The 11830-nt window shown below is 35.3% G+C and overlaps 1 non-coding gene across 1 annotated transcript; it reads left to right on the top strand.

Moving 5' to 3' along the window:
* Positions 1-287: 287 nt before the first annotated feature.
* On the top strand, positions 288-416 carry LOC132421446 (small nucleolar RNA SNORA3/SNORA45 family). The gene has a single exon (XR_009518694.1). It is a non-coding gene; the product is annotated as a small nucleolar RNA SNORA3/SNORA45 family (small nucleolar RNA).
* Positions 417-11830: the final 11414 nt, after the last annotated feature.

Raw genomic sequence — 11830 nt, 5'->3', positions numbered from 1 at the left:
ATATACAGACTGAAGTTAGGGGATGGAAAAAGTTATTCCACCCAAATGGAAATCAAAAGAAAGCTGGAGTAGCAGTACTCATATCAGACAAAATAGACTTTAAAATAAAGGCTGTTACAAGAGATAAGTAAGGACACTACATAATGATCAAGGGATCAATCCATGAAGAAGGTATAACACTTGTAAATATATAGGCACCCAGCATAGAAACACCTCAATATATAAGAGTTAAGAGACATGTTAAGAGACATAAAAGGAGAAATTGATAACAACACAATAATAGTGAGCCTGAGACTAGAGTCACATTCTGACAGATCTTGCCCTGGTGTGCTAGTGTGCTCAGAGAGAATCTGTGGGGTTTAATTCATTGGTGAGGACAATCAGTACCCCCAGGAGTGACCCAATGGGAAACATGCCCTCCCTGGAAAAAAATAAATAACAATGGGGGATATTAACACCTCACTTACCATCCAGACAGAAAATCCATAAGAAACCACAGGACTTAAATGACATATTCGACCACATGGAATTAATTGATATTTACAGAGCATTTCATCTGAAAGCAAAAGAATACATATTCTTTTCAACTGCACATGGAACATTCTCCAGCATAGATTACATGCTTGGCCACAAAGTAAGCTTATGTAAATTTAAAATTGAAATCATATGAAACAACTTTTCTGACTGCAACACTATAAGATTAGAAATTGACTAGAAAAAAAAACAGAAATGTGGAGGCCAAACAATATGCTACTAAACATCCAATGGATCATGGAAGAACTTAAAAAGGAAATCAAAAAATGACTAGAGACAAACAAAAATGAAAACATGATGATCTAAATTCTATGGGACACAACAAAAGCAATTCTAACAGAAAAGTTTATGGTGATACAAGCTTACCTCAGGAAACAAGAAAAATTTCAAATAAAAAAACTAACTTTATGCCTAAAACAATGAGAGAAAGAAGAACAAACAAAATCCAAAGTTAGCAGGAGGAGAGACATCATAAAACTCAGAAGAGAAATAAATAAAATACAGACTAAGAAAACAGTAGAAAAGATGAATGAAACTAAAAGCTGGTCCTTTGAAAAGATAAACAAAATTGATAAACCTTTAGCCAGACTCATCAAGAAAAAAAAAAAGGGAGAGGGCCTAAGTCAATAAAATTAGGATAAAAAAGGAGTGACAATGGACACCACAGAAACAAAAAGGACCATAGAGACTGCTACAAGCAACTATATATAAAATAGACAACCAAGAAGAAATGGACAAATTCATAGAAAGGTACAATCTCCCAACACTGAGGCAGGAAAAAATAGAAACTATGAACAGACCAATTACAAGTACTGATTTTAATCTGTGATTTTTCAAATTCCAACCAAAAAAAGTCCAGGACCAGATGGCTTCAAAGGTGAATTCTATCAAACAGTTAGAGAAGAGATAACACCTACCCTTCTCAAACTCTTCCAAAAAAATTGCAGAGGAAGAAACATTTCCAAAGACATTCAATGAGGCTACCATCACCCTGATACCAAAGCCAGACAAAGATATCACACAAAAAAGAAAATTACAGGCCAATGTCACTAGTGAACGTAAACGCAAAAATCCTCCATAAAATACTAGAGAACAGAATCCAACGACACATTAAAAGGATAATACAACATGATCAAGTAGGATTCATCCCAGGGAGGCAAGAATTCTTCAATAAAATCAAGTCAGTTAATGTGATACACTACATCAACAAATAGAAGAATAAAAACCATATGATCATCTCAATAGATGCAAAAAATGCTTTTGATAAAATTTAACATCCATTTATGATAAAAAAAAAAAAACTCTTTAGAAAGTGGGCATAGAGGGAACCTATCTCAATATAATAAAGGCCATATATGACAAACCCACAACAAACATCATTCTCAGTGGTGAAAAACTGAAAGCATTTCCTCTAAGGTCAGGAACAGGAAAGGATGTCCTCTCTTGTCACTTTTATTCAACATAGTTTTGGAAGTCATACCCATGGCAATCAGAGAAGAAACAGAAATTAAGGAATCCAAATTGCAAAAGAAGTAAAACTCACTCTTTGCATGTGACATGCTACTATACATAGAAAATCCTAAAGATGTTACCAAAAAAAGCTAGATCTCATCATGAATTCAGTAAAGTTTCAGGATACAAAATTAATACACAGAAATCTCTTGCATTCCTATACACTAACAATGAAAAATCACAAAAAGACATTATGGAAACAATCCTATTTAACTTCACTTCAAAGAATAAAACACCTAGGAATAAACCTACCTAAGTAGGCAACAGATCTGAACTGAGAAAACTATAAGATGCTGATGAAAGAAAGAAAAAATGACACAAAGAGATGGAGAGATATACCATGTTCTTGGGTTGGAAAAATCAATATTGTCAAAATGACTATACTACCCAAAGTGATCCACAGATTCAATGCAATCTCTATCAAATCACCAATGGCATTTTTCACAGAATCAGAACAAAATTGTTTACAATTTGTAGGGAAACACAAAAGTCCCCAAATAGCCAAAGCAATCTTCAGAAAGAAAAACAGAGCTGGAGCCATCAGGCTCCCTGACTTCAGACTATACTACAAAGCTACAGTCAACAAAACAGTATGGTATTGGCACAAAAACAGAAATATAGATCAATGGAACAGGATATAAAGTCCAGAGATAAACCCAACCACCTATGCTCACCTAATCTATGACAAAGGAGGCAAGAATATACAATAGAGAAAAGACAGTCTCTTCAATCAGTGCTGCTGAATAGCCCAAACAATCTTGAGAAAGAAAAATGGAGCTAGAGGAATCAGGATCCCTGACTTCATGCTATACTACAAAGCTACAGTAATCAAGACAGTATGGTACTGGCACAGAACCAGAAATATAGATCAGTAGAAATGGATAGAAAGCCCATAGATAAACACATGCACATATGCTTACCTTATGCTTGACAAAGGAGGCAAGAATATGCAATGGAGAAAAGACAGCCCCTTCAACAAGTGGTGCTGGGAAAACTGGAAAGCTACATGTAAAATAACGAAATTAGAACACTTCCTAACACCATACACAAAAAATAAACTCAAAATGGATTAAAGACCTAAATGTAAGGCTAGACACTATAAAACTCTTAGGGGAAAACATAGGCAGAACATTCTATGACATATATCACAGCAAGATTCTTTTTGACCCACCTCTAGAGTAATGGAAATAAAAACAAACAAACAAACAGAAAAAAAACCAACAAGACCTAATGAAACTTAAAAGCTTTTGCACAACAAAGGAAACCATAAACAAGAGTAAAAAACAACCCTCAGAATGGGAGAAAATATTTGCAAATGAAGCAACTGACACAGGATTAATCTCCAAAATATACAAGCAGCTCATGTAGCTCAATATCAAAGAAACAAATGACCCAATCCAAAAATGGACAGAAGACCTAAATAGACATTTTTCCAAAGAAGACATACAATTGCCAAAAATTCATGTGAAAGGATGCTCAACACCACTAATCATTAGAGAAATGCAAATCAAAAGCACAATGAGGTATCACCTCACACCATTCAGAATGGCCATCATCAAAAAGTCTACAAATAATACATGCTGGAAAGGATGTGGAGAAAAGGGAACACTCCTACACTCTTGGTGGGAATAAAAATTAATACAGTCACTTTGGAGAACAGTATGGAGGTTCCTTAAAAAACTAAAAATAGAACTACCATATGACCCAGCAATCCCACTACAGGGCATATACCCTGAGAAAACCATAACTCAAAAAGCATCATGTACCACAGTGCTCACTGCAGCACTATTTACAATAACCAGGACATGGAAACAACCTAAGTGTCCATCGACAGATGAATGGATAAAAAAGATGTGGCACATATATACAATGGAATATTACTCAGCCATAAAAAAGAACAAAATAATATTACTCAGCCATTTACACCAACATGGATGGACTTAGTGATTGTGAAACTGCATGAAATAAGTCAGACAGAGAAAGACAAATATCATATGATACTGCTTATATGTGGAATCTAAAAAAAGGGTACAAATGAACCTATTTACAAAACAAAATTAGAGCCACAGTTGTAGAAAAAAAAAATTTACAGTTATCAGTGGGGTAAGGGGGGGAAGGATAAATTGGGAGCCTGGGAATTAACATATACACACCACTATATACAAAATAGTTAACTAATAAAGACCTACTGTATAGCACAGGGAACTCTTTTCAATATTTTGTAATGACCTACATGGGAAAAGAATCTAAAAAAGTGTGGAGATATATACATGTATAACTGATACACTTTACTATACATCAGAAACTAACACAAAATTGTAAATCAAGTATATGTTAATAATTTTTTTTTAATTTATATGGAAACACAAAAGTCCCCAAATAGCCAAAGAAATCTTGAGAAAGAAAAACAGAGCTCTTCTAATCAGGCTCCCTGACTTCAGACTAGACTACAAAGCCACAATAATCAAAGCAGTATGGTACTGGCACAAACACAGAAATATAGATCAATGGAACAGTATAGAAAGCCAAGAAATAAGCCCATGAACCTGTGGTCAATTAATCTATGATAAAGGAGGCAAGAATATACAATGTAGAAAAGACAGTCTCTTCAATAAGTGGTGCTGAGAAAACTGGACAGCTACATTAAAAGAATAAAAGTAAAACATTCTCTAACTCCCGTACACAAAAGTAAACTCAAAATGGATTAAAAACCTAAATGTGAGACCAGATATATAAAAACTTCTAGATGGAAACATAAGAAGAAACCTCTCTGACAGATATCACAGCAACATCTTTTTGGATGTGTCTCCTATAGTAATACAAATAAAAACAAAACTAGGGCTTCCCTGGTGGCACGGTGGTTGAGAGTCCACCTGAAGATGCAGGGGACATGGGTTCGTGCCCCGGTCAGGGAAGATCCCACATGCCGTGAAGCGGCTGTGACCGTGAGCCATGGCCACTAAGCCTGCACGTCCAGAGCCTCTGCTCCACAACAGGAGAGGCCACAACAGTGAGAGGCCCGCGTACTGCCAAAAAAAAAAAAAAAATCAAATAGGACCTAATTAAACTTGAGAGATTTTGCACAGGAAAGGAAACCATAAACAAAATAAAAAGAAAACCTACAGAACGGGAGAAATTTTCAAACAATGCAATGGACAAGGGCTTAAATCCCAAATATAGAAACAGCTCATACAGCTTGGTAGGAAAAAAACAAACAAATTAATCAAAAATGGACAGAAAATCTAAATAAAGATTTCTCCAAAGAAGACATACAGATGGCCAAAAGGCACATGAAAAGATGCAAAACAATGCTAATTATTAGAAAAATGAAATTCATAATTACAATAAGGTACCACTTCACACCAGTCAGAATGACAGTCATCAAAATGTCTACAAATAATAAATGCTGGAGAGGGTGTGGAGAAAAGGGAACCCTCTTACACTGTTGGTGGGAATGTAAACTGGTACAGTCACTATGGAGAACAGCATGAAATTTTATTTAAAAATGAAAGATAAAGCTAACATATGATACTGCAATCCCATTCCTGAACATATATTCGAAGAAGGACATAATTTGAAAAGATACATGCACCCCAATGTTCACTGCAGAACTATTTACAATAGCCAAGACTAGGAAGCAACCTAAATACCCATTGACATATGAATTGATAAAGAAGATGTGGTGGAATATTACTCAGCCATAAAAAAATAATGAAATAATGCCATTTGTAGCAACATGGGTGGCCTTAGAGATTATCATACTAAGTGAAGTAAGCCAAACAGAGAAAGACGAATATCATATGATATTGCTTACATATGGAATCTTAAAGAAAATGACACAAGTAAACTCATATACAAAACAGAAATAGACCCACAGACATAGAAAACAAACCTATGGTGACCAAAAGGGAAGGAGGAGGAGGGATAAATTAAGAGTTTGGGATTAACATATACATACTACCATACATAAAATAGATAACTAACAAGGACCTATTGTATAGCACAAGGAAATATACTCAGTGTTTTATAATAACCTATAAGAGAAATGAATCTGAAAAAGAATATATATATGCATATATATATTCTTTTATATATATATATACATATACATATATAAAACTGAATCATCTTTGTGCTATATACCTGCAACTAACACAACATTGTAAATCAATAAATCAACTTCAATTTTTTAAAAATGTAAAAAAAGACAATAAAGCAGGATATTGTGATAAAGAAAAAAAGTTTTTTAAAATCACATCATCATCTCAATAGATACAAAAAAATGCATTTGACAAAATTCAACATCCATTCATGATAAAACTAACACCGAAGTGCACATAGAGAGAACATATCTAACATGATGAAAGCCATTTATGACAAATGCACACCCAACACAATACTAAACAGTGACAAGCTGAAAGAATTCCCAGTAAATTCAGGAACAAGATAAGGATACCCACTCTCACCACCTGTATTCAACAAAAGATTGCAAATCCTAGCCACAACAATTAGATAAGAAAAATAAATAAAAGGTATCCACATTGAAAGCAAAGAGGTCAGTCACTATTTGAAAATAACATGATACTCTCTATAGAGAACCCTAAAGTCTCCACCAAACTATTAGAACTAATAAATAAATCAAGTAAGGCAGCATAATACAAGATTAATATACTGTAATTCTTTGTAGTTCTTTACACAAACAATGAAAGAACAAAAAGAGAAAAAGTAAAAAGACATTCCTATTTGGAATCCTATAAAATACGTAGAAATGATCTTAAACAAGGAAGTGAAATATCTACATGCTGAAAACTATAAAACATTGATAAAGGAAATTAAAGATGATCCAAAGAAGTGGAAAGGTATCCCATGCTTTCAGAATGGACAAATTAATATTGTTAAAATGACCATACTACCCAAAGCAATCTACAGATTTAATACAATCCTTATCAAAATGCCCATGACATTTTTCCAGAACTAGAACAAATAATCCTAAAATTTATATGGAACCACAAAAGACCCAGAATTGCCAAAGCAATCCTAAGGAAAAAGAACAAATCTGGAGGCATAACCCTTTCAGACTTCAGGCTTCTCTACAGAGCTACAGAAATCAAATCAGCATGGTATTGGCACAAAAACAGACATATAGAACAATGAAACAGAATAGAGCCCAGAAATAAACCCACACACCTACAGTCAATCTACAACAAAGGATGGAACAATGTGCAATGAAGTAAAGACATTCACTTCAACAAATGGTGTTGGAAAAGTTGGACAGCTACGTGTAAATCAATGAAAGTAGAACACTCCCTCACACCATATACAAAGATAAACTTAAAATATTTTAGAGACCTATGTATAAGACATGACACCATAAAACTTCTGGAAGAGAAGGCAAAACATTCTCAGACATAAATTGTAGCAGCATTTACTTAGATGAGTCTCCCAGGGCAAAAGAAATAAAAGCAAAAATCAACAAATGGGACTTAATCAAACTTAAAAGTTTGCACAGAAAAACGACAACTTACAGAAATTATGGAGAATATTTGCAAGTGATGTGACTGACAAGGGGTATTCAAAATATACAAACAGCCCATACACCTCAATATCAAAACAATAAAAAACCCAATCAAAAAATGGAAGAAGACCTAAATAGACATTTCTCCAAAGAAGACATGTCTGTGGCTAATCTGCACATGAAAAGAGGTTCAACATCGCAAATTATTACAGAAATGCAAATCAATACCTTAATGATGTACCATGTCACAATGGTCAGAACAGCTATCTTCAAAATGTCTACCAATAATAAATGCTGGAGACTTGTGTAGAAAAGAGAATCCTCCTACACTGTTGGTGGAAATGTAAATTGGTGCAGCCACTGTTAAAAACAGTATGGAGGTTCCTTAAAAAAACTAAAAATAGAGCTACCATATGTCCCAGCAATCCCACTCCTGAGTATATATCCAGAAAAGATGAAAACTCTAATTTGAAAAGACACAGGCACTCCACTGTTCATAGCAGCATTATTTACAATAGCCATAAACAACCCAAGTGCCCATCAACAGGTGATTGCCTTAAGAAGATATGGATATATATACACACACACACACACACACACACACACACACACACACACACACACATATACAATTACTCCGCCATAAAAAAAGAATAAGATGTTGTCATTTGCAGCAACATGGATGGGCCTAGAGAATATTATATTTAGTGAAGTAAGTCAGAGAAAGACAAATATTATATGATGTTCCTTACATGTAGAATCTAAAAAAATAATGCAAATAAATCTATACACAAAACAGAAACGGACTCACAGACATAGAAAGCAAACTCATGGTTACCAAAGGGGAAAGGGATGGAGGAAGGATAAATTAGGAGCATGATATTAACAGATACAAACTACTATACATAAAATAGATAAGCAGCAAGGATTTACTGTATAGCACAGGGAACTATATTCAATATCTTGCAATAATCTGTAATGGAAAATAATCTGAATCATATATATATAACTTTGCTGTACACTTGAAACAGACACACTATTTACTCTAAATCAATTATACTTCAAAAACAGAAGATATTTCACATAATCCTTATCATAAATTTTTTAATTCATCTTATAGTACAGTAATTTTACATCATTACTCTTTTATATAACGTTTACCATAAGAGTTTTTTATGACATTAAAAACATTTAAATGAGTTTATTGTTTAAAAAAATGTAATATTTCTAAGTCCTTGCATAACTTCCATCTATGCATTCATGAACACTTTGTGCTAAGTCTGTTGAAAACTACCTGGATGGCAGGGAAAAGAGGATGACTGATATCCACTGGCTTGTCATTATTCTATTCACTTGATTATGGAAATCCTCCTCTGCTGAGGTGGATTTGGTGAGCATTCACATGGGAAATGAAATTTTCAGGTATTTTCCCCCATTGAGAGACTATCTATCCACTTCTTTCCCAACGTTTATTGTCACCAATTTTTTAAACATGTCCCTTTCAGAAAGTCCCTGACCATCAAGCCAAAACATTAGCCACAGGATGTGTATTGGTATATAATCATAATTCTGGCCATTTCTTCTTCAAAGCTAAGTGAACAACCTGCTACAATGCTTGATGATTTGCTCACTGGGAGGAATTTGCTTCACCACAACCCTTTACACATGCCCCAGAGATAGGCTGTACTACTGTAGCTCTCCACTTATGGTGGCCACATATCATGTATAAAGCATCATTAAACTAGGCCTAAGACTTCCTTTTTTAAACTGATCTAAGGTAGTTCTTCATGAGGCCATAAGTGCATGTTGGGAAGAAAAGACAGTGTAACAGAAGTAATGGCCATGGATATTTCAGCCACTATTTCATGTAACTTACTTGTGCCTTCAGGGGGGTTCCTGACCTGATCACATGTATACCCTTTTTGTTTTAAGATATAATTTTCAGTGCACTACCAACTTTAAGACTTGGTAAGTCAGATATTACTAAGTTTATGATAGGCAGCTTCAGTTGCCTGGTGACTTTGTGGTACATGTTCACATTCAGTCTCTGGTAGGCCCAGTAGCAGGCCAGAGCTTTTTTTTTCAAAAGGAGAGCATATATCTGTGGATAATAGGACTCGGTTCCGACATCCTAGAAGTTTGCATCCACTTTACCCTTAAAGACTGCCAAAATGCTCCAAACAGCATTCCTTCTGCCAATGAAACTTCTAGAACAATTGGATCTGCTGAAATGTATAGCCCAAGTGGCAGAACAGCTTGACTCACAGCCTTAACCTGTTGTAGAATGTTCTCTAGTTTTGTGGCCCCACTCAAAAGTAGCAGATTATTGGTTAATTTGACATATGGGCCAAAGTAATACACCCAAGTTATGAGTACATTGCCTCAGAAAGCCAAAGAGGTCTTGTAGGCATTGTACCTCTTACTCGGTTGTAGGAGGGACCAGATGGAAAAACTTGTCCTTCACTTTAAAAGAAATGTATGGACAATCCCCACACCACTGGGATCCCAGAAATTTCACTGAGATAGAAGGACCTTGAATTTTAGTCAGATTTATTTCCTACCCTCTGATACACAAATGTCTTGCTAATGAATCTAGAGAACTTGCTATTTCTGCTAAGTCCAATCAACATAATGTCATCAATGCAATGAACTAGTATGATATCTTTTGGAAGGGAAAGGCAATTAAGTTTCCTGAAATGCTAAAAAACTAAGTGGTGACATAGAGCTGGAGAATTAATATGCCTCTGAAGTTGGACCATGAAAGTATTCACTAACCTTGCCAGCTGAAAGAAAAATTTTCTGGTAGGCCTTACGAGCAGGTTGGAGAAAAAGGATGTTCATAAATAAATAGCTGCATAATGGGTACCATGGGATGCATGAATTTGCTCAAGCAATAAAACCACATATGGTACAATGGCTGCATTAGGAGTCACAACTTGGTTAAGCTAGCCATAATCCACTGTGTTTCTCAGAGATCCATCTCTTACTGTGCATGCCATATAAAAGATTTGAATGTGGATGTGGTGGGAATCACCATCCCTGCATCTTCATGTCCTGATAATAGCAATAATCTCTGCAAACTCCACAGGAATGCTATGTACTACTTTTGATTGGCTATTTTCCTAGGTATAAGTAGTTCTAAAGGCTTCCATTTGGCCTTTCCCATTATAATTGCCATCACACCAAATGTCAAGAAACCTATGTGGGGATTATGCCAGTTGCTAAATATTTCTACTCCAAATAGGCATACTAGAACTGGGGAATTAACTACAAGATGCATGTGATGTGCTTGACACAATGTGAGATGGGCCAGTACTAAAATACCACTGAACATCTGACTCCCATAAACACTTACACTAACTGAAGAGATACACTTCTTATTATTTCCTTTCCCCCCAAAGCAGTATGTCCCTTTGGGAAAGGCTGAGAGAAAAACATTGTAAATTTCTGGTAGTGTGCAAAGGTTCTTTCTCAAGGGGACCTGGTCTCCACTTTATTCAAAGAGTTCTGGGTTTGCTCAAGATGGGGAATTGATTGAGTAACTGTGACTCACCATTTTAATTACTCAAGTTATACTTTTGTTCTGTGACCTAGAACTTTTCTGTTTATATAGAATAAGTAAGAATTTTGTAGACTTCATATATTTTTCATTTCTTGGAATGCCGTGGTTAATTAACTAGGCTACTCTATAGGTCTATGTGAATCAGACTATTCTGATCAGTGCTTTTACTCCTTCCATTACAATAACTAAACTACATTGACTTTTGGATGAGTAAAGCCACTTGGTTCCTGACACCCTGGGACCCAATTACTCCCACAACATTCAGAGTTTCAAATTGAGTGACTGTGGTTCCCACTGTAAGTTCTGGCCCACAGAGGAGAAAATTACAGAGCACTTCAAGGAAGCTGGGGCTATCATTCCAAATTTATATCTTGAAGTATTGGTAAAAGATCCTCCCATATCCAGATCCTTCCATTGTGGGTGAGTAGGCCTTAAATGAATAGTTCACTCTAACATTCCAATCACCCTAATCTTTTGAATGTTTCCTTATATATAAGCTAAAGTATATCTGGCATCTCTATTTTGCTCATGGTGGGCCATCTTTTGAGCCAGGTTTTCACCTATTATCCAAAGAAACCATTAGAGCCTTTTCTAATTCTCCATGCTGCAAAACTAAAAGTAGAATCTCTGGTAGTTAACCCACATCAATAAATTCAGTTGATCCAAATTTATATTTTTTAACCATTATTCCATGCCTTAATTCCCAT

This window comes from Delphinus delphis, chromosome 2 (genome assembly GCF_949987515.2).
Source record: "Delphinus delphis chromosome 2, mDelDel1.2, whole genome shotgun sequence".
Classification (NCBI taxonomy): Eukaryota; Metazoa; Chordata; class Mammalia; order Artiodactyla; family Delphinidae; genus Delphinus; species Delphinus delphis.
Note: the sequence above shows the minus strand (reverse complement) of the source record. Positions and strands in the feature narration are given on the sequence as shown.